Source organism: Oncorhynchus mykiss, chromosome 23, assembly GCF_057628025.1.
Source record: "Oncorhynchus mykiss isolate SJ-2025 chromosome 23, ASM5762802v1, whole genome shotgun sequence".
Classification (NCBI taxonomy): domain Eukaryota; kingdom Metazoa; phylum Chordata; class Actinopteri; order Salmoniformes; family Salmonidae; genus Oncorhynchus; species Oncorhynchus mykiss.
The window spans coordinates 36,800,315-36,823,888 of NC_143044.1; the positions used below are offsets into that span (position 1 = coordinate 36,800,315).

The 23,574-nt window shown below is 44.1% G+C and overlaps 1 long non-coding RNA gene across 1 annotated transcript in view; it reads right to left on the reverse strand.

Moving 5' to 3' along the window:
- Positions 1–15,635: 15,635 nt before the first annotated feature.
- The window catches only part of LOC149972580 (uncharacterized), a 51,404-nt gene continuing 43,465 nt past the window's right edge, over positions 15,636–23,574 (reverse strand). The window contains exons 2-3 of the long non-coding RNA XR_016491104.1: positions 16,386–16,492; positions 15,636–15,998 (exon numbers count right to left, since the gene is read on the reverse strand). This is a non-coding gene — a long non-coding RNA (uncharacterized LOC149972580). The remainder of the gene's footprint in view (positions 15,999–16,385; positions 16,493–23,574) is intronic.

Consider the following 23,574-nt stretch of genomic DNA (forward strand, 5'->3'; position numbering starts at 1 on the left):
AGCCCATGCTAGACCCATCGCCTGGCTAGGGCTCCTGGGCTACTCCTGAAGCCCACTCCTCGGCTACAATATCTACTGCCAGTACGGGTCACGGAACCCTGCCGATCCTTCACGACTGGAATACCAACATAATCTGCCCGAGGATCCCAACAGGCCCAACAGGCCCCTCAGGTGTGACGTACCCTGAAGGCCCATTCTGCTAACCGCGGCCTGCTAGCTATCTAGAGCATATTGGACTGTTAGCTGATCTATCGGTCAGTTTCTTGGACCACTATACCCATTTTGCCAGTTAGACTTGCACCCCTCTGCTACTTGGAACCCTACTAATTCCACGACTGGTCTATCGACGTCACCGCACGAGGAGGCAAAAACAGACTTTCCCCATCGCAACGTCCCTCTAAGGCCCTTATGCTAGCTTGCTAGCCCCAGCCTACTAACTGCTAGCTTGCTAGCTCCGGCCTGCTAACTGTCTGAATCGCCATGTCCCCAGCCAGCCCAACCACTCACTGGACCCATAAGATCACTTGTCTACGCATGCCTCTCCCTAATATCAATATGCGTTGTCCATTACTGTCCTGGTTAGTGATTACTGTCTTTTGTCACTGTAGAGCCTCTAGCCCTGCTCAATATACCTTAACCAACCATGTTGTTCAACCTCCCACATATGCGATGACATCACCTGGTTTAAACGTCTCTTGAGACTATATCTCTCTCATCATTACTCAATGCCCAGGTTTACCTCCAGTGTACTCTCTTCGTACCATACCTTTGTCTGTACATTATGCCTTGAATCTATGCTATTGTGCCCAGAAACCTGCTCCCTTTACTCTCTGTTCCGAACGTGCTAGACGGCCAGTTATTATAGCCTTTAGCCATACCTTTATCCTACTTCTCCTCTGTTCCTCTGGTGATGTAGAGGTTAATCCAGGACCTGCAGTGCCTAGCTCCACTCCTACTCCCCAGGTGCTCTCATTTGTTGACTTCTGTAACCGTAAAAGCCTTGGTTTCATGCATGTTAACATTAGAAGCCTACTCCCTAAGTTTGCTTTATTCACTGCTTTAGCACATTCTGCCAACCCGGATGTCTTAGCCGTGTCTGAATCCTAGTTTAGGAAAACATCAAAAACACTGAAATTTCCATCCCTAACTATAACATTTTCCGCCAAGATAGAACTGCCAAAGGGGGCGGTGTTGCAATTTACTGCAGAGATAGCCTGCAGAGTTCCATCTTACTATCCAGGTCTGTACCAAAACAATTTGAGCTTCTACTTTTAAAAAAATCACCTTTCTAGAAACAAGTCTCTCACCGTTGCCGCTTGCTATAAACTACCCTTTGCCCCCAGCTGTGCCCTGGACACCATATGTGAATTGATTGCCCCCCATCTATCTTCTGAGCTCGTGCTGCTAGGTGACCTAAACTGGGACAGGACATGCTGAACACCCCGGCCATCCTACAATCTAAGCTTGATGCCCTCAATCTCACACAAATTATCTATGAACCTACCAAGTAAAACCCCAAATCCGTAAACATGGGCACCCTCATAGATATGACAATGACCTCAGTAGAGGATGCCTGGTTATTCGTTAAAAGTGCCTTCCTCACTATCTAAAATAAGCATGCTCCATTCAAAAAATGTAGAACCAGGAATAGATATAGCCCTTGGTTCAGTCCAGACCTGTCTGCCCTTGACCAGCACAAAAACATCCTGTGGCGTTCTGCATTAGCATCGAATAGCCCCCGTGATTTGCAACTTTTCAGGGAAGTTAGGAACCAATATACACAGGCAGTTAGGAAAGTTAAGGCTAGCTTTTTTAAACAGAAATTTGCATCCTGTAGTACAAACTCAAAAAAGTTCTGGGACACTGTAAAGTCCATGGAGAATAAGAGCACCTCCTCCCAGCTGCCCACTGCACTGAGGCTAGGAAACACTGTCACTACTGATAAATCCACAATAATTGAGAATTTCAATAAGCATTTTTCTACGGCTGGCCATGCTCTCCACCTGGCAACCACTACCTCGGTCAACAGCCCTGCGTTCCCCACAGCAACTCGCTCAAACCTCCCCCACTTCTCCTTCACCCAAATCCAGATAGCTGATGTTCTGAAAGAGCTGCAAAATCTGGACCCCTACAAATCAGCCGGGCTAGACAATCTGGACCCTCTCTTTCTAAAATGATCTGCCGAAATTGTTGGAACCCCTATTACTAGCCTGTTCAACCTCTCTTTCGTATCGTCTGAGATTCCCATAGATTGGAAAGCTGCCGCGGTCATCCCCCTCTTCAAAGGGGGAGACACTCTAGACCCAAACGGCTACAGACCTATATCTATTCTACCCTGCTTTTCTAAGGTGTTTTAAAACCAAGTTAACAAACAGTTTACCTCGAATCTCACTGTACACATCTCCGCTATGCAATCTGGTTTCGGAGCTGGTCAAGGGTGCATCTCAGCCACGCTCAAGGTCCTAAACGATATCATAACCGCCATCGATAAGAGACATTACTGTGAAGCCGTATTCATCAACCTGGCTAAGGCTTTCGTCTCTGTCAATCACAACATTCTTATTGGCAGACTCAACAGCCTTGCTTTCTCAAATGATTGCCTCGCTTGGTTCACCAATTACTTCTCCGATAGAGTTCAGTATGGGAAATCGGAGGGCCTGTTGTCCGGACCTCTGGCAGTCTCTATGGAGGTGCCACAGGGTTCAATTCTCGGGCTGACTCTCTTCTCTGTATACATCAATGATGTTGTTCTCGCTGCTGGTGATTCTTTGATCCAACTCTTCGCAGACGACACCATTCTGTATATCTCTGGCCCTTTGTTGGACACTGTGTTAACTAACCTCCAGATGAGCTTCAATGCCATACAACTCTCCTTCCGTGGCCTCCAACTGCTCTTAAATGCAAGTAAAACTAAATGCATGCTCTTCAACCGATCCCTGCCCGCACCTGCCCGCCCGTCCAGCATCACTACTCTGGACGGTTATGACTTAGAAAATGTGGACAACTACAAATACCTAGGTGTCTGGTTAAACTGTATACTCTCCTTCCAGTCTCACATTAAGCATCTCCAATACAAAATTAAATCTAGAATCGACTTCCTTTTTCGCAACAAAGCATCCTTCACTCATGCTGCCAAACATACCATCCTAACGATCCTCGACTTCGGCGATGTCATTTACAAAATAGCCTCCAACACTCTACTCAACAAATTGGATGCAGTCTATCACAGTGCCATCCGTTTTGTCACCAATGCCCCATATACTACCCACCACTGCGACCTGTATGCTCTCGTTGGCTGGCCCTCGCTTTATACTCTTCGCCAAACCCACTGGCTCTAGGTCATCTACAAGTCTCTGCTAGGTAAAGCCCCGCCTTATCTCAGCTCACTGGTCACCATAGCAGCACCCACCCGTAGCACGCGCTCCAGCAGGTATATCTCACAGGTCACCCCCAAAGCCAATTCTTCCTTTGGTGCCTCTCCTTCCAGTTCTCTGCTGCCAATGACTGGAACGAACTGCAAAAATCTCTGAAGCTGGAGACTCTTACCTCCCTCACTAGCTTTAAGCACCAGCTGTCAGAGCAGCTCACAGATCGCTGCACCTGTACACAGCTCATATGTAAATAGCCCATCCAACTACCTCATCCCCATACTGTATTTATTTAATTATCTTGCTCTTTTGCACCCCAGTATATCTACTTGCACATTCATCCTCTGCACATCCTACCATTCCAGTGTTTAATTGCTATATTGTATTTACTCCGCCACCATGGCCTATCTATTGCCTTACCTCTCTAATCCTACCTCATTTGCACATGCTGTATGTAGATTTTCCAACTGTATTATTGATTGTATGTTTGTTTATTCCATGTGTAACTCTGTGTTGTTGTATGTGTCGAACTGCTTTGCTTTATCTTGGCCAGGTCGCAGTTGCAAATGAGAACTTATTCTCAACTAGCCTACCTGGTTAAATAAAGGTGAAATAAAAAATATAAAAAAATCCATGTGAATGTATATAATATTCATCCCAATGTCTTATACAGTGTACTATTTTTGAGCAGGGTTATTGTCAAAAGTAATGCACTATACAAGGTACAGGGTATCATTTGGGATGCAGACATGTTAGTCAAATAATGTGGGTGTGTATGTGCACCGAAGTGTAGTTTGCGTTCATATTTCAGTTCCTCTTCTTCTGTATCAATGTGCAGCTTTTTTCTCAGTTTCTCTGACCTGGGGAGCTCCACACCCCTCTAGACAACTCTGATTATGAGAGAAATGCTGGCAAACAACTACCATTTCCAATTGTGAAAGGAAATGTAGCTCAAGGGCTGAGACACAGTTGAACAGAATACATCAATCAATAGGTGTGTGTGTGTGTTGTTAGGTTCTTATTTTTCAGAGTAAATAACTCACGGACACTAGAGAAGCTTAACCAAGTCTAATTCTCTCTAAGTCAGAGCTCGTTTTCTTCTCCAAGATCCCAGTTGTCTTGAACGCACTGAAGTCAGAAAGTAGAGATTTCCAAGTTCCCAGTTGCTTTGAACGCATCATACATCCCTGGATTGAGGTACATTTTCCCAGCCATATACCGCGGCGGGCATAGCACCGAGTCCATGTTTTAATTTTTGCCCTTGCCCTGCTGATTCAAATAGCCAACTCACCATCAAGCTTTGGTTATTTGAATCAGCTGTGTAGTGCTAAGGCAAAACCCAAAATGTGCACCCAGGGGGAGCCCCAGGACGAGTTTGGGAAACCCTGGTAGAGAAGAAATTAACAAAAGTTAGATTCTTATTGCTAATCTGTTTTGTGCTACGTTACAGTCGAAACCGTGTTTAACTATTTCATCTCATTGGTTTAATGTCTCATGACATCAACGTTAAACTTTGAAGCTGAGGTTTGCATCTTGCTAGCTAACGTTAGCTACCTATTCCATGCTAAAAGTGGCTAGCTATTGGTTTCAGTTTTACTATCAGGCATTGGTTGTCAGACCGGAGACCTTGGCCACTTGTATGTACAGTGCAATGGGACATGAATTTTGTGTTGTTGAACTATAGATTAATTGCCATAATGGCTGCAAGCCATATGACATTATTCACTAACATTAGCCTGCTCAGGAAAGGTCTCTGTGTGAAACCATTCTGGACACATCATCACCAAAACGCGTCGGTGGTATTACTGACAGGTTGATTGGGATGGCTCGCTACAGTACAAAGACATGTCAACAGCTAGCTAGCAATGATTGTATGGACTATGAACAACAGTGGAGGCTTCTGCGGGGAGGACGGCTCATTAATAGTGGTTGGAACAGAGCGAATGGAATTGGCTCAAACACATGGAAACCATTTGTCTGGTGTTGTTGCTACCATTCCACGAGCCCGTCTTCCCCAATTAAGGTGCCACCAACCTCCTGTGATGGACAACCAAATTCTTGGTAGTGACACTGTGACGTTGGTTTATCAACAGACTACCAGGGCTCTGTATCTATTCTATTTCTGGTACTCTTTACATCATGTAGCATGACTGCTGGTTGAAGTTGGCCTCCCCTCACCTGCTGGCTGAAGTAGTCCTACACACCTATTGTCATTGGCTTTCAAAGGCAACAGTCCCTGAGCAGGGAAGATAAGTTATTTTCTGGTTAATCTGATTGGAAGTTTTAATCTCCAGTATCTCCAATTCCGTTTTTTAGTTGTTTGAGGTAGGCCTGTTTCATTTGGTGGTGGTGCAGGCACCTGCTCAGTGCACACTATTCTGTATTTTTTCTGCTTAGGCCTCAGAGGTGTAGGTTATTCAGGCTGAGACTCAGAACCAGAAAAATGATCATCAGACGTCATGATACATTTCTTCCCAACCATCTCAGTCGTTTTCATTCAGGTTTTGTAGCAACGCTAATTACAGCATGCGCATTCGTTTTGGTCTTCTTGCCATTGTATATTACGCACGCTCCTCACTGTGTACTCCAAGTAGGCCAGAGTACACTGATAAGACTGCTTGGATTCGGTGGACTCTCCTGTTCTTCATTCACAATTGGTGATTACATAATCGTTCTAATCTTCCCCTCTCTCATCAACTCCCCCTTTCTCCCCCATCATACTTTACTTTGATCTGTTGTGTTAAATTTGTTTTGGTATAGTTTAGGTTCAGTTTCGAGGCAATTATCGTGGTGATTATCAATTATGAGATAGACAGTGGTGCTACCAGCAGGTTGAGACAGACAGTGGTGCTACCAGCAGGTTGAGACAGACAGTGGTAGTACCAGCAGGTTGAGACAGACAGTGGTAGTACCAGCAGGTTGAGATAGACAGTGGTGCTACCAGCAGGTTGAGACAGACAGTGGTGCTACCAGCAGGTTGAGACAGACAGTGGTGCTACCAGCAGGTTGAGACAGACAGTGGTGTTACCAGCAGGTTGAGACAGACAGTGGTAGTACCAGCAGGTTGAGACAGACAGTGTTGCTACCAGCAGGTTGAGACAGACAGTGGTAGTACCAGCAGGTTGAGACAGACAGTGGTGCTACCAGCAGGTTTGAGACAGACAGTGGTAGTACCAGCAGGTTGAGACAGACAGTGGTGCTACCAGCAGGTTGAGACAGATAGTGGTAGTACCAGCAGGTTGAGACAGACAGTGGTGCTACCAGCAGGTTGAGACAGACAGTGGCGCTACCATCAGGTTGAGACAGACAGTGGTAGTACCAGCAGGTTGAGACAGACAGTGGTAGTACCAGCAGGTTGAGACAGACAGTGGTAGTACCAGCAGGTTGAGACAGACAGTGGTGGTACCAGCAGGTTGAGACAGACAGTGGTAGTACCAGCAGGTTGAGACAGACAGTGGTAGTACCAGCAGGTTGAGACAGACAGTGGTACTACCAGCAGGTTGAGACAGACAGTGGTACTACCAGCAGGTTGAGACAGACAGTGGTACTACCAGCAGGTTGAGACAGACAGTGGTACTACCAGCAGGTTGAGACAGACAGTGGTACTACCAGCAGGTTGAGACAGACAGTGGTACTACCAGCAGGTTGAGACAGACAGTGGTACTACCAGCAGGTTGAGACAGACAGTGGTACTACCAGCAGGTTGAGACAGACAGTGGTACTACCAGCAGGTTGAGACAGACAGTGGTACTACCAGCAGGTTGAGACAGACAGTGGTACTACCAGCAGGTTGAGACAGACAGTGGTACTACCAGCAGGTTGAGACAGACAGTGGTACTACCAGCAGGTTGAGACAGACAGTGGTACTACCAGCAGGTTGAGACAGACAGTGGTAGTACCAGCAGGTTGAGACAGACAGTGGTAGTACCAGCAGGTTGAGACAGACAGTGGTACTACCAGCAGGTTGAGACAGACAGTGGTACTACCAGCAGGTTGAGACAGAAAATGGTAGTACCAGCAGGTTGAGACAGACAGTGGTAGTACCAGCAGGTTGAGACAGACAGTGGTACTACCAGCAGGTTGAGACAGAAAATGGTAGTACCAGCAGGTTGAGACAGACAGTGGTAGTACCAGCAGGTTGAGACAGACAGTGGTACTACCAGCAGGTTGAGACAGACAGTGGTGGTACCAGCAGGTTGAGACAGACAGTGGTACTACCAGCAGGTTGAGACAGACAGTGGTAGTACCAGCAGGTTGAGACAGACAGTGGTAGTACCAGCAGGTTGAGACAGACAGTGGTACTACCAGCAGGTTGAGACAGACAGTGGTAGTACCAGCAGGTTGAGACAGACAGTGGAAGTACCAGCAGGTTGAGACAGACAGTGGTGGTACCAGCAGGTTGAGACAGACAGTGGTGGTACCAGCAGGTTGAGACAGACAGTGTGGGTGCAATGATTGAATAACATGTATGTATACATTTATTTTGCAACGCTCGCGACACGTAACGCAGGCGGTGTGGTCAGCATGTTACAAGAGCTGCAAAATTAATATACACATACAGTTGAAGTTGGAAATTTACATACACATTAGCCAAATACATTTAAACTCAGTTTTTCACACTTCCTGACATTTAATCCAAGTAATCACCTCTTTATTTTAAGAATGTGAAATGTCAGAATAGTACTAGAGAGAATGATTTATTTCAACTTGTTTTCAACTTGTTTTTCATTACATTCCCAGTGGGTCAGAAGTTTACATACACTCAATTAGTATTTGGGAGCATTGCCTTTAAATTGTTTAACTTGGGTCAAATGTTTCAGGTAGCCTTCCACAAGCTTCCCACAATAAATTGGGTGAATTTTGGCCCATTCCTCTTTACAGAGCTGGTGTAACTGAGTCAGATTTGTAGGCCTCCTTGCTCACACACGCCTTTTCAGTTCTGCCCACACATTTTCTACAGGATTGAGGTCAGGGCTTTGTGATGGTCACTCCAATACCTTGACTTTGTTGTCCTTAAGCCCTTTTTCCACAACTTTGGATGTACGCTTGGGGTCATTGTCCCCATGTGCAGTTGCAAAAGCCGGGCTTTTTCATGGCCGTTTTGGAGCAGTGGCTTCTTTCTTGCTGAGCGTTCTTTCAGGTTATGTCGATATCTGCCTCGTTTTACTGTGGATATAGATATTTTTGTACCTGTTTGCTCCAGCATCTTCACAAGGTCCTTTGCTGTTGTTCTGGGATTGATTTGCATTTTTCGCACCAAAGTACGTTCATCTCTAGGAGACAGAACACGTCTCCTTCTTGAGCAGTATGATGACTGCGTGGTCCCATGGTGATTATACTTGCATTCTATTGTTTGTACAGATGAATGAGGCGTTTGGAAATTGCTCCCAAGGATGAACAAGACTTGTGAAGGTCTACAATTTATTTTCTGAGGTCTTGGCTGATTTCTTTTGAATTTCCCATGATGTCAAGCAAAGAGGCACTGAGTTTGAAGGTAGGCCTTGAAATACATCCACAGGTACACCTCCAATTGACTCAAATGATGTCAATTAGCCTATCAGAAGCTTCTAAAGCCATTTTCAGGAATTTTCCAAGCTGTTTAAAGGCACAGTCAACTTAGTGTATGTAAACTTCTGACCCACTGGAATTGTGATACAGTGAATTATAAGTGAAATTATCTGTCTGTAAACAATTGTTGGAAAAGTTACTTGTGTCATGCACAAAGTAGATGTCTTAACCGACTTTCCAAAGCTATAGTTTGTTAACAAGACATTTGTGGAGTGGTTGAAAATTAGTTTTAATGATTCCAACCTAAGTGTATGTAATCTTCCGACTTCACCTGTACACATTATTCAAACATTTCATCCATACTGCTCCTGGCGTCAACAAGCATCTGCATAGCCAGGCGTTAAAATGGAACTTGGTTCAAATCAAATGTATTTATATAGCCCTTCTTACATCAGCTGATATCTCAAAGTGCTGTACAGAAACCCAGCCTAAAACCCCAAACAGCAAGCGTAGAAGCACGTTCATTTCTATATTTCTAATTTTGACGCTTGATGAGCTGCAAGTCCCGCCTCTCCCAACTCCTCATTGGTTTTTAGGAGCATATACCCATGTGGGTGATTGAAACATGAACTGGGGTCCAGTCCAGTTGGTGGTGGTAATGAACCTTGAAGTTAGTTTTCAACCGCCATATATAGTCCAAAGAAGAGATTACTATAAACTAACTAGGTTTACCCTTTTATCTGTGGAGTGATTGTCAGAGTAGACGACCTTGTGCATTTCAGGTAAAATGACAACCCAATGTTTATATCCCAGGACAAATTAGCTAGCAACAGCAAGCTAGCGAGCTAAATCGCCATGAATGTTTAATGCGTTTTGACCTGTCCCTAAATAAATATGGTTGGTTCAGTTCGTTTTGAAATTTCAACCTGTGTGTCCTGGTGTGGATGGACAAATTCATCGCACGCACCCGGTTTAGTCAGCATGTTAGTCATGCATTTCACATATGGTTCACGTAATCTCGTAATCTCTATATGGGTCGTCGTGGGAATCAAACCCACAACCCTGGCGGTGCGTATTCAGAGGTGGAAACTTTCCGTGGGAATTAACGGGAATATATGGGAATTTACGGAAATATATGCAAATTAATATTAATACCATTTAAATGTAGATGTTTTTTGCATTTGATATACTGTATTTAAAATATCATATGGAGACAGAAACATATACATTTTACCTTATCATAAGTAGACATAATTGCAAATGATTAAATCCTTCCAAAGGAAATTAAATAAACTATTTAGTTACGAATTGAACTTTATTTAAATTAGTTGACTTCACATGGGATGATTTCACTGAACAACAAAAGAAAGGGAAAATTGAATGATCCCCAATGATCCATCACATCTTCTAAAAATGTTTTCAACATACATCTGTAAAATGTTAGTCTTGAAACTAAAACTTTAGTTGTCTTCCTCTCAGGCGTCCATGTCTTCTCCCTGGACCTCCTCAATGTCCACCTCTTGAACGTCAGACTCTGAGGCCTCATCTTAACTGTCACTTTCCAACCTTGTTGAGGATTTTACCGGATGGCCAACAATTTTTCAACCCTTGCATTGGTCAGCCCGTTGCGTGCTTTGGTGTGTGTGTGTACCCAAACAAGGACCAGTTGCGCTCTGAGGCAGCTGATGTTGGTGGGATTTGGAGGATTTTGGAGGCAACAGGGGAAAGATCGTCAGATCCACAAAGTCCCTTCCACCAGGTGGCTGATATGTTGGGACGACTGCCATATTGCATATCCATCCCAAAGGCCTTGCTTGGAAATGTACTTTGCCAGACTTCCAAGAACCTTGCTCTCATCCAGGCCAAGGTGGCGGGACACAATAGTAATGACACTATAGGCCTTGTTGATCTCTGCACCAGACAGGATGTGCTTGCCAGCATACTTGGGGTCCAACATGTACGCTGCGGTGTGTATGGGCTTCAAGGCAGAAGTCTTCACACTTTTTGATGCATTTCAGAATGGCAGTTTCCTCTGCTTGGAGCAACAGTGAAGTGATCAGGGCAGTACAGATGTTTTCTTTTACATCTGCAAGCAGAGACTGAACATCAGACAGGATGGCATTGTCTACCTCATTCCGTACAATGGCTACTGCTATAGGTTTCAGGCTGCTTACCACTCTCTCTGTGATATGGCCATTTCTTGGAGAGACTCCTTCCCCTCCAGGAGACTGTCAAACATGATGACGACACCACCCCAACAGGTGTTGCTGGGCAACTTCAATGTGGTGCTCTTATTCTTCTCACTTTGCTTGGTGAGGTAGATCGCTGCTATAACTTGATGACCCTCACATACATAACCATTTCCTTGGCTCTCTTGTAGCGTATCCATTGTTTTCAGTGCCATGATGTCCTTGAGCAGATTCAATGCATGAGCAGCACAGCTAATGGGTGTGATGTGAGGGTAGGACTCCTCCACTTTAGACCAAGCAGCCAAATGTTCGCAGAATTCCAGAGCTTAACTTCTAATGGAAAATTTCTGGAAATTTATCGGAGCGTTTCCGACCCTTTGCAACACTTATGCAAGCGCCATGCTCTACAAGCGCCATGCTCTCGAGCTACATAGGACCACATCTCTTCTTGACCAAATGCATGAATTCATTATTTGTGTTAAGAATGTTTGTGGTGTTCTGTCAAATGTTTTCAAGAGAAAACGATCCATCACATCTACGGTTGTAGAAATACATGTTGTTACCTGAAGTGGCCATATGGTGGCACCTAGATCCCAGAAATCAAGGCGAAGACAGTTACTGCCAACAAAAAGCAAGGGCCTCCTGTGCTGAACAATTTTAATGACATTTATTGGTGTGCGTTCCCCTTTTTAGAATGCCATATTGAAATACAATTCCAATCATGCAAAGAGAGGGGTCATTCATTTGTACTGCAGCAAGGTAAGAAATAATGTTATTGAGTAATGATCCAATCACATTTTATTGGTCATGTACACATATTTAACAGGTGTTTCAAAATGCCTATGTTCCTAGCTCCAACAGTGCAGTAATACCTGACAATATAAAACAATACACGTAAATAATATTAATTTAGTGATCCGATTTAGTGATCACACACACAATCATCATCATTATGTTTTGAGAACCACTACTAAACTAATCAAGTGTTTATTATCCATAATGATGATACCAGTCAGATTGCCCAGCAGAAGGTAGCAAACCACAGTGCTAGTGGTGTAGTGATCTAGGTTCAGACACAGCACAGATGGCTCATTATCCATAGATCATATTGGCTGTGTAAGTCAGAGGCAGTCACAGTCTGTGCCCAAGAACGCCAAGGTAACCTGTCTAAATGACTACCGCCCCGTAGCACTCACATCTGTAGCCATAAAATGCTTTGAAAGGCACATTGCTCACATCAACATCATCATCCCAGACACCCTGGACCCACTCCAATTCAACAGATCCACAGATGACGTAATTTCTATTGCACTCCACACTGCCCTCTCCCACCTGGACAAGAAGAACAACTATGTGAGAATGCTGTTCATCAACCACAGCTCGGCGTTCAAGAAATGGAGGGCCGAACACTCCCCCATCCACATCGACGTGCCTGTAGTGGAGCGGGTCGAGAGCTTCAAGTTCCTCAGATCACTAAGGAATTAACATGGTCCACACACACCAACACAGTCGTGAAGAAGGCACGACAACGCCTCTTCTCCCTCAGGATGCTGCAAAGCTTTTGCATGGGCCATCAGATCCTCAAAAAGTTCTACAGCTGCACCATTGAGAGCATCTTGACTGGCTACATCAATCCTTGGAATGGCAACTGCTTGGCATCCGACTTTGACGCTAAAGAGGGTAGTGCGTACGGCCCAGTACATCACTGGGGCCGAGCTCCCTTCCATCCAGGACCTATATACCAGGCAGTGTCAGAAGAAGGCCCTAAAGATTGTCAGACTCCAGCCACCCAAGTCAGACTGTTTTCTCTTCTACCGCACAGCAAGCAGTACCGATGCACCAAGTCTGGAACCAATAGGACCCTGAACAGCTTCTACCCCCCAAGCCATAAATAGCTAACCAAATATCTACCCTGCATTTACTCTTTTTGCACTAAATCTTGTGACTCATCACATATGCTGCTTCTACTGTTTGTCATCTATCCTGTTGCCTAGTCACTCTACCTTTATGCACATACACTACATGACCAAAAGTATGTGGACACCTGCTTGTCGAATATCAACAAAGTTAGAAGCACCGAATTGTCTAGAATGTCATAGTATGCTGTAGAGTTAAGATTTCCCATCACTGGAACTAAGGGGCCTAAACCGAACCATGAAAAACAGCCCCAGACCATTACTCCTCCTCCACCAATCTTTAGTTGGCATTATGAATTGGGGCAGCATTGTCCTGGCATCCGCCAAACCCAGATTCGTCCATTGGACTGCATGATAGTGAAGAGTGATTCATCACTCCAGAGTCCAATGATGGAAAGCTTTAGACCACTCCATTCAACGCTTGGCATTGCACATAGTGATCTTAGGCTTGTGTGCTTGGCCATGGAAACCCATTTCATAAAGCTCCCGATGAACAGTTCTTGTGCTGACGTTGCTTCCAGAGGCAGTTTGGAACTCAGTAGTGGGTGTTGCAACCGAGGACAGATGATTTTTACGAGCAACACGAATCAGCAATAGGTGGTCCCGTTCTGTGAGCTTGTGTGGCCTACCACTTCGTGGCTGAGCCGTTGTTTCTCCTAGATGTTTCCACTTCACAATAATAGCACTTACTGTTGACCGGGGCAGCTCCAGCAGGGCAGAAATTGTACGAACTGACTTGTTGGAAAGGTGGCATCCTATGAAAGTCACTGAGCTCTTCAGTACGGGCCATTCTACTGCCAATGTTTGTCTATGGAGATAATTTGAAGGGATGTTCACCTACTTTTGGCCATGTAGTGGACACTGAGTGTACAAAACATTAGGAACACCTGCTCTTTCCATGACAGGCTGACCAGGTGAATCCTTGCAAAAGCTATGATCCCTTATTGATGTCGCTTGTTAAATCCACTTCAATCAGTGTAGATGAGGGGGAGGAGAAGGTTACAGAAGGGTTTTAAGCCTTGAGACAATTGAGACATGGATTGTGTCTGTGTGCCATTCAGGGGGTAAATGGGCAAGACAAATGGTTTTTCATGCTTAACAGTTTCCCGTATGTGTCAAGAATGGTCCACCACACCAAGGACATCCAGCCAACTTAACACAACTGTGGCAAGTATTTGAGTCAACATGGGCCAGCATCCCTGTGGAATGCTTGACACAAAATGAGGCTGTTCTGAGGGCAAAAGGGGGTGCAACTTAATATTAGGAAGGTGTTCTTAATGTTTTGTACACTTAGTGAAGTACATAGTTCAGTAGTTACCCTCTCTCTCTCCAATTCAACCATTCAATCAAATGTATTTATTAAGCCCTTTTTACATCAGCAGATGTCACAAAGTGCTGTACAGAAACCCAGCCTAAAACCCCAAACAACAAGCAATGCAGAGGCAGAAGCACGGTGGCTAGGAAAAACTCCCTAGAAAGGCAGGAACCTAGGAAGAAACCTAGAGAGGACCCAGGCTCTGAGGGGTGGCCAGTCCTCTTCTGGCTGTGCCGAATGGAGATTATAAGTGTACATGGCCATTTAAGGCCAGATTGTTCTTCAAGATGTTCAAACGTTCATAGATGACCAGCAGGGTCAAATAACAATCACAGTGGTTGTAGAGGGGGCAACTGGTCAGTACCTCAGGAGTAAATGTCAGGTGGCTTTTCATAGGTGAGCATTCAGAGGTCGAGACAGCAGGTGCGGTAGAGAGCGAGAGAGTCGAAAACAGCAGGTCCAGGACAAGGTAGCACGACGGGTGAATAGGTCAGGGTTCCTTAGCCGCAGGCAGAACAGTTGAAACTGGAGCAGCATGACCAGGTGGAATGGGGACAGTGCGCTGTGCTTGCAACACGGCTATCCTCACCATAAGGTGTTAGTTCTCCTGTATATTATGAGTACAGCTACAGCAATTAGATGGCATTGTGTTAATGTTACTACTTAGCTTTTTCGGCTGATGAAGGTCTTGTAGAACCATGTCCAGATAAAGCGTCCAGTGTGAAAAAGTTGAATGAAAATTTGAGCGAGGAAAAAACTAAGACCTCTGTAAATGTATTAAAAGTAAAAACCGGGGACTCCCGGGTGGCGCAGTGGTTAAGGGCGCTGTACTGCAGCGCCAGCTGTGCCACCAGAGACTCTTGTTTCGCGCCCAGGCTCTGCCGCGACCGGGAGGTCCGTGGGGCGACGCACAATTGGCCTATCGTCGTCCGGGTTAGGGAGGGCTTGGCGCACCAGCAACTCCTGTGGAAGGCCGGGCGCAGTGCACGCTAACCAAGGTTGCCAGGTGCACGGTGTTTCCTCTGACACATTGGTGCGGCTGGCTTCCGGGTTGGATGCGCGCTGTGATAAGAAGCAGTGTGGCTTGGTTGGGTTGTGTATCGGAGGACACATGAATTTCAACTTTCGTCTCTCCCGAGCCCGTACGGGAGTTGTAGCGATGAGCTAGTAGCTACTAAAACAATTGGATACCACAAAATGGGGGAGAAAAAGGGGTAAAATTCACCAAAAAATAAAAAATAAAAATAAAAATTGGCAGGTAGCAACAAACAGCATGGAGACAAGTCCGGAAGTTGAGGGCGGAGCGATATTCGTTGTAGTCAATCACAAATATCAAAACTATCATTTTAATTTTAATAAATCATTGTCAAAACAATAAACATTCAGCATTTCATATACAATTTATATTCATATATAGTCATATTTCATATTGTAGAAAGATACATTCTGAACTGCAAAGGCTCTTTCATAGAAATAAATACTGAAATGGCTAAACAAGGATATGAGGTGTCTTTTCTCCTAGAGAGCAGACAGACAGACACACATACATACACATATACAGGCACACACACACACTCAGACCGGCACAAAGGCACACACACACGCCCTCGTTCACTCCTCACGACAGACACCGTAGTAACACTCACCAGCACAATCTGCTGGTACACAGACCAGACTCCGGCAGAGTGTGTCAGGGAGGGGCCTGTGAATAAGCATATCACTGTTAGTCCACAACTGTTGTTTATGAAGCATGTGAATCATCTGGCTACATCTGCATGTGTCTGCATGTGTCTAAGGACAGCAACCGTTATATGGAATAGCCTAGGATTGCATTCACCCACAACTGCTATTCCCTACATAGTGCACTTCTTTCTAACAGAGCCCTATGTGTCCTGGTCAAAATGAGTGCACTATACAGTGCATTCAGAAAGTATCAGACCCCTTCACTTTTTCCACATTTTGTTACGTTACAGCCTTATTCTAAAATTGATGACATTTTCCTCATCAATCTACACACAATACTCCATAATGATAACTCAAAAACAGGTTTTTATACATTTTTGCAAATGTATTAAATATAAACAGATACCTTATTTCCATACGTTTTCAGACCCTTTGCTTCGGGAATTGAGCTCAGGTGCATCCTGTTTCCATTGATCATCCTTGAGATGTTTCTCCAACTTGATTGAAGTCCACCTGTGGTAAATTCAATTGATGGGACATTATTTGGCACCCACCTGTCTATATAAGGTCCTACAGTTCACAGTGCATGTCAGAGCAAAAACCAAGGCATGAGGTCAAAGGATTTGTCTGTAGATCTCCGAAACAGTATTTTGTCAAGGCACAGAGCTGGGGAAGGGTAACAAAAACATTTATGCAGTATTGAAGGTTCCCAAGAACACAGTGGCCTCCATCATTCTTAAATGGAAAAAGTTTGGAAGCACCAAGGCTCTTCCTAGAGCTGGCCGCCTGGCCAAACTTAGCAATCGGGAAAGAAGGGCTTTGGTCATGGAGGTGACCAAGAACCCAATGGCCACTCTGACAGAGCTCCAGTTCCTTTGTGGAGAAATACAGCCATCTCTGCCGCAGGCCTTTATGGTAGATTGGTATGGTGGTTAATTTCTTTGCTATCAAATGAGGAGAGAAACTTATCACACAAGTCAGAGTTATACTTAAATTAAATCTTGAATCACTCATTAATAAGGGAGCAGGTCAGTACAACACACACATATAAAGTGAATCGATTGAGTGCTCTACGATAATGATGGCTGGTCGACGATTCACGCTCAGATAATTCGTTGAGAGCCCAGAGACAAAAGTTCAATAGCCAAGATACACCCCTTTCAACCTACATGATGAACAACAGATGTATAGAATGGGTCACAAGGTTAAGATTTGTATGAAAGATACCTATAATACATAGCAGACAGTATCTGCTGTGTCAACAGTTTTCATTGTGTAGAGACCAGTGTCTGGCCCCCCAACTCCATACTGAAGCCATGTCTCCCTGGTACCTTATAGAACAGAAACATTAACTCATACTCTGGAATGCTCTTTAGGTTTTATCACCCAAAAGACATGGTAAATCTCCTCTGTCAGTGTTATCTCCCAGAGGCCCATCCTCAGTAGAACACACACACACACACACAATAGTTATAAGAATACTCTATTCTGTTGCATAAAACAACCATTTGATGCAATAAAAGTATTATAACATAATCTTGCAAGTTTCCACCATAGTGGCCAGACAAAAGCCACTTCTCAGTAAAAGGCACATGATAGCTCGCTTGTAGTTTGCCAAAAGGCACCTAAAGGACTGTCAGACCATGAGAAACAAGATTCTCTAGTCTGATAAAACCAAGCGTCACATCTGGAGGAAACCGGGCACCACTCATCACCTGGCTAATACCATCCCTACGGTGAAGCATGGTGGTGGCAGCATCATACTATGGGGATGTTTTTCAGCGGCAGGGACTGTGAGACTAGTCAGGATCAAGGGAAAGATGAACAAAGCAAAGTACAGAGAGATCCTTGCTGACAGCCTCCTCCAGAGTGTTCAGGACCTCAGACTGGGGTGACGGTTCACCTTCCAACAGGACAGCGACTTTAAGCACACAGCCAAGTCAATGCAGGAGTGGCTTTGGGACAAGTCTCTGAATGTCCTTGAGTGGCCCAGCCAAAGCCCAAACGAACATCTCTGGAGAGACCTGAAAATAGCCAGGTAGAGACGCTCTCCATCCAACCTGACAGAGCTTGAGAGGATCTGCAGAGAAGAATGGGAGAAAATCCCCAAATACAGGTGTGCCAAGCTTGTAGCGTCATACTCAAGGCTGTAATTGCTGCCAAAGGTGTTTCAACAAAGTACTGAGTAAAGGTTCTGAATACTTATGTAAATTTGATATATGTGACATTTGTAATGCTTTTGTAATGCTTTTGCAAAAATATCTAAAAAACAGTATTTGCTTTGTCCTTGTGGGGTATTGTGTGTAGAGTCATGAGGGGGGAAAAAACATTTCAATCAATTTTAGAATAAGTCTATAACAAAATGTGGAAAAAGGGAATGGGTCTGAATACTTTCCGAATGCACTGCATATATTTGGTAAAATAGGACTTGTAATAATAGTGTTTTGAAGTAAAGAGATGCTGAGATAAATAAGGTATTCATAGTTTGTCTCTTTTTTGCTCCTGTCAGTCCTAGTAATTCATTTGGTTTATTGCAGAATTCTGATGTTATATTATTTTCTGCTTCTTTGTTACAATTTATGTCTCAATCTCAAGACTCCGTTGACTTTACATAGGCTATTTCAAAATGGGGTCTGGGATAGATGTTGTCATTTACAAGGCCAGGCAGGGCACGGAAGACCTGGATTCACTCACGTTGACGAGAGAGCTGCTTAATTGGCCAGGGCTCTGTCGCCAGTCCAGTCTGCACCTGCGTGGCCTGTCTAGTGGCCAATTGGCCATCCATCCTATCTCTTCCCTCTTCTGTAGTTACTCCTCTCCTCTCTTTCTTTCTTTTTTTTGTCCCTCTCTTCCCTCTTCTCTCTGTCGCCAGTCTGCACCTGCACTGTCTAGTGGCCATCCATCCTCTCTTCTCTCTTTCCTTTGTCTCCCCCTTCCTCCCTCTCCTCTCTATCTCTTCTCTCTCTCTGTCTCTCTCTCTTCCCCCCTCCCTTGCTGTGCTGCTGGTAGCTACAGTACAGTCAGAGAAAGCCTCCTAAAGGAACACAACATCAGCACCTGCCTGCTGTCTAGCTAAACAGTCCCTAGAGAAACACAACATCAGCACCTGCCTGCTGTCTAGCTAAACAGTCCCTAGAGAAATGGGATCAATCTGCCTGAATTGTAGCAGTGGAAATATTCTGTTTTAAAAGACAGGTGACATCTTGACCTGAGAACTCAATATAGAGGATGGCTCTAAGTGGTTGGTTAGTCATTTTGTCAACTGAGCTTAACAAAACAAATTCTGAATTTCATTCATTGATGTTGTTCTAACATAGTATAGTTTAGGTACAGCAACAGGATAATGGAAATTGTTCAAAGACACATTCATTATTGTTGATGGTTCTCGTCTCAAGAAGAAATATATCCCTTACTATTCCTTTCATGCAAGAATGTCAGCAGTGTTTATCATTTGGCACAAAACAGTGTAATGGATGTCATGTATGTTTGAGAATTGCAGTGCTGTGGTAGCAGCTGTACATACCGAGGGGAAACAGGAGTCAAGAAGTCATTTAATCCCTTTCCATCGAAAGGTCACGTTTAGTAGGCTGTCAGAGGAAAACACTTGCCTGACATGACATGACATCACATAGAAACACAAAGCATTATTCCATTCTTAAACCTGTCAAATCAATTGAACAACACTATGTATGTCATAAATCATTTCATATAGTGGAGTATTTACATTGTTCTTACACTGATAAAATATTTTTTCACAGAATATAATTCAAGCATTGTCCACTTGTAACAGGATTTGCCTATTTTATGAAACAGGTTCCAAAACAAATACATATTAGATTTAGATTCTAGAACAAGCAAAACACTTTTTGCTATTCTCTCTGACAAGCTAACACCTTGATGTACAGTATAGCAAAAAAAGTGTTTGTGAACGTCACTCAGTTTTGCCGAAAGCAAAGCCATATGAAACTGCCCTAGCTGTCTGAAGAAAATCCATTGGGCCAGTCCCAAATGGGATCCTATTCCCTATATAGTACACTACTTTTGACCATGGCCCATAGAACTCTAATAAAATCCCTGCTCTTAATTGGATGTCAACAACATTGGTAAGTGATTGTTGCGAAAACACTTTACACATCTCAGAGGTGGATTACATTGACAGCTCAACAATTTAGTTTATAGTGGCCATACAAAAAGAAACACAAATTGTGGTAAGTTTTGGGCTATATAAGTCAATGGTACTGGACACTTACCGTGTACTAGTGATGTGCGGGTCAGCTGTTTGTTCACCCGCACCCGCCCGCATTAGCTAATAATTAATCCGCAACCGCCCAACTACATGTGATAAAGTGAAAATCTAAGACCCGCACCCAACCCAAACCCGCTAATATAGAAAATGCCACTACGTGGTACGTGGTAGTTAGCAGATGTGCAGAAACAGGCCCTGGGAACAGGGTTCTAAAAAGGAATTTGTCTCTGTAGATCAAGATAGGTGATATCGCCACCATTCTGTGTTCCTCACTGCAATTCCCACATAGCTAAATTCCTGCCGATTATAAACACATAACATCATTTTCTGGAATTTTCCAAGCTGTTTAAAGGCACAGTCAACTTAGTATATGTAAAATCAAAACGGACTCAATTCGTCGGGGCATGGCCTCTACAAGGTGTCAAGCATTCCACAGGGATGCTGGCCCATGTTGACTCCAATGCTTCCCACAGTTGTGTCAAATTGGCTGGATGTCCTTTGGGTGGTGGACCATTCTTGATACACACAGGAAACTGTTAACCTGTAACAATCTGGGTGTCGTGGATGTGAAGTCAGGCGCAGGAAACAGAGAGTTCAAGGTAGTGCTCTTTAATGCACACATGGCGAACATAGGCCACCCCACGAAACACTGGGCGCTAAAAAACAAATGCCCCAATCACGGGGACTAAAACAGTCCTGCAAAACCCACGAACAGGAACAAACACGTTCGACTCCAACATACACAAATGTTACACAAACAATCCCGCACAAAGAAACAGGCGGGCCGGCTGACTAATAAAGCCCAACTAATCACCACAATGCATAACAGGTGTAACCAATAAACAGACAAGGAGGGGGAGGAAATAATCAGTGGCAGCTAGTAGGCCGGCGACGACGACCGCCGAGCGCCACCCGAACGGGAAGGGGAGCCACCTTCGGTAGGAGTCGTGACATAACCGTGAAAAACCCAGAAGCATTGCAGTTCTTGACTCACTCAAACCAGTGCACTTGGCACATACTATCATACCCTGTTCAAAGGCACTTTAATATTTTGTCTTGCCCATTCACCCTCTGAATGGCACACATACACAATCCATGTCTCAATTGTCTTAAGGCTTAAAAATCCTTCTTTAACCTTCTCCTTCCCTTCATCTACACTGATTGAAGTGGATTTGTATTTTTTAGTTATTTAACTAGGCAAGTCAGTTAAGAACAAATTCTTATTTACAATTACCTTTATCTGGGGACAATGAAAAGCCAGAATAAAACGTGCAGTTTATCACATAACACAATGCCACAGAGGTCTCAAGTTTTGAGGGAGCATGCAATGTATTGATTGCAGGAATGTCCACCAGAGCTGTTGAGATATTGGCAGTATGTCCAACCGGCTTCACAACCACAGACCACGTGTAACCACGCCAGCTCACACCTGCAGGATCGTTTGAGACCAGCCACCCAGACAGCTGATGAAACGGTGGGTTTGCACAACCAAAGAATTTCTGCACAAACTGTCAGAAACCATCTCAGTGAAGCTCATCTGAGTGCTCGTTGATGGCCACTAGCATGCTGGAGAAGCGTGCCCTTCACGGTTGTATCCCAGTTTCATCTGTACTGGGTAGTTTGAATGCACAGAGAGCCTGAGGCCCATTGTTGTGCCATTCATCCACAGCCATCACCTCATGTTTCAGCATGATAATGCACAGACCCATGTCACAAGGATCTCTACACAATTCCTGGAAGCTGAAAATGTTATTCCGTGGCTTGCACACTCATCAGACATGTCACCCATTGAGCCTGTTTGGGATGCTCTGGATTAATGTGTATGACAGCGTGTTCCAGTTCCCGCCAAAATCCAGCAACTTCTCATAGCCATTAAAGAGGATTGGGACAACATTCCACAGGCCACAATCAACAGCCTTATTAACTCTATGCAAAGGAGACGTGTCACACTGCATGAGGCAAATGGTGTTCACACCAGATACTGACTTGTTTTCTGATCCACGCCCTTACTTTTTTTTAAGGTACAGTATCTATGACCAACAGATGCATATCTGCATTCCCAGTCATGTGAAAACTATACATTAGAGCCTAATGAATGTATTTAATTTGACTAATTTCCTCATACTGTATGAACTGTAGCTCAGTAAAATCTTTGAAATAGTAGCATATTGCACTTATATTTTTGTTCAATGTAAAAGTATACAGAATCAAACAAATCATATTAAAAAATTATCCCAGCCTTACTACCTTTAAAAAGCAAATATTTTGTTCCAAAGGCAGATTGTTTTTGGTAAATTCCCTGACCCTCCCTCTGGGGAGCAACTTGATTACTGACTGCTTGGCTGACAGATTCTGGAGTGCCTGCTAATGAGAGTATTCCAGCTGAAGATGTACACTGTCCTTTATCATGGCCTGTGTCCACAATGGCACCCTATTCCCTGTATAGTGCACTACTAGCGTGTCATTTCAGACGCAGCCATGGTCTTTCAGGCCAGCTTGCTGGCCACAGCTTCAGATGACTAATAGGACATAAACCTTTATTATGAGAACATCTATACAGTTTTTTCTGGATTCAAAGGGGGCTTAGGTGGTGGGCGTAACAGGGGCGTGGAAGGGGGCACACGTTTGTGCGGCTGAATTTTAGAACTCCCCCCATCTTGACTGTGTTGATAATTGTTTGAATTTTTAAGCCAATTCTCTGCAATTCTATACATTTCTATATCGAGCCGAGATACATTTGTACATTTTTAAAGCAAATTTCCTGCAATTCGACAACTTTTGCCACACAGCTGAGAGAAAATGTTTTCCCCATCCAGAAAATGTATTGGATTTAGATTTTTTTTATAATGATATCAATATACCTCACCGCAAATCTTTTTTTGCCAGTTCTCAATAGTGTGTGTCATGTATTGACCTTCTGAATCAACCCCACTGTCCTCCATTGTATGTTAGGCTAACTCATTCACAATGTAAAACTGTCAGTCAGTGACTATATGGGACAGAGTATAGTCCTATGTATGGCGTGTGAGAGAAAAATTATCTATTTACCTGCTTTGTTTAATATTAATAGTTAACAATTATATGCTTAACAATAGTAAGAGATTTTCATAACTACTAATGCTGTGCTTCTGTAAAAGGATGGTTACCCTCTAGCTCCCTGCAGGTGGTCTGGGCATATCGTCAAGGACATGGTGTGACTCGAGAGTGAGGTAACTTGAGGAACAGAACAGACCTGTTATTGTTTCTAATCAACCTTTAGGGGGCTCCCTAGTGGCACAGTGGTATAAGGCACTGCATCTCAGTGCAAGAGGTGACACTACAGTCCCTGGTTTGAATCCAGGCTGAATCA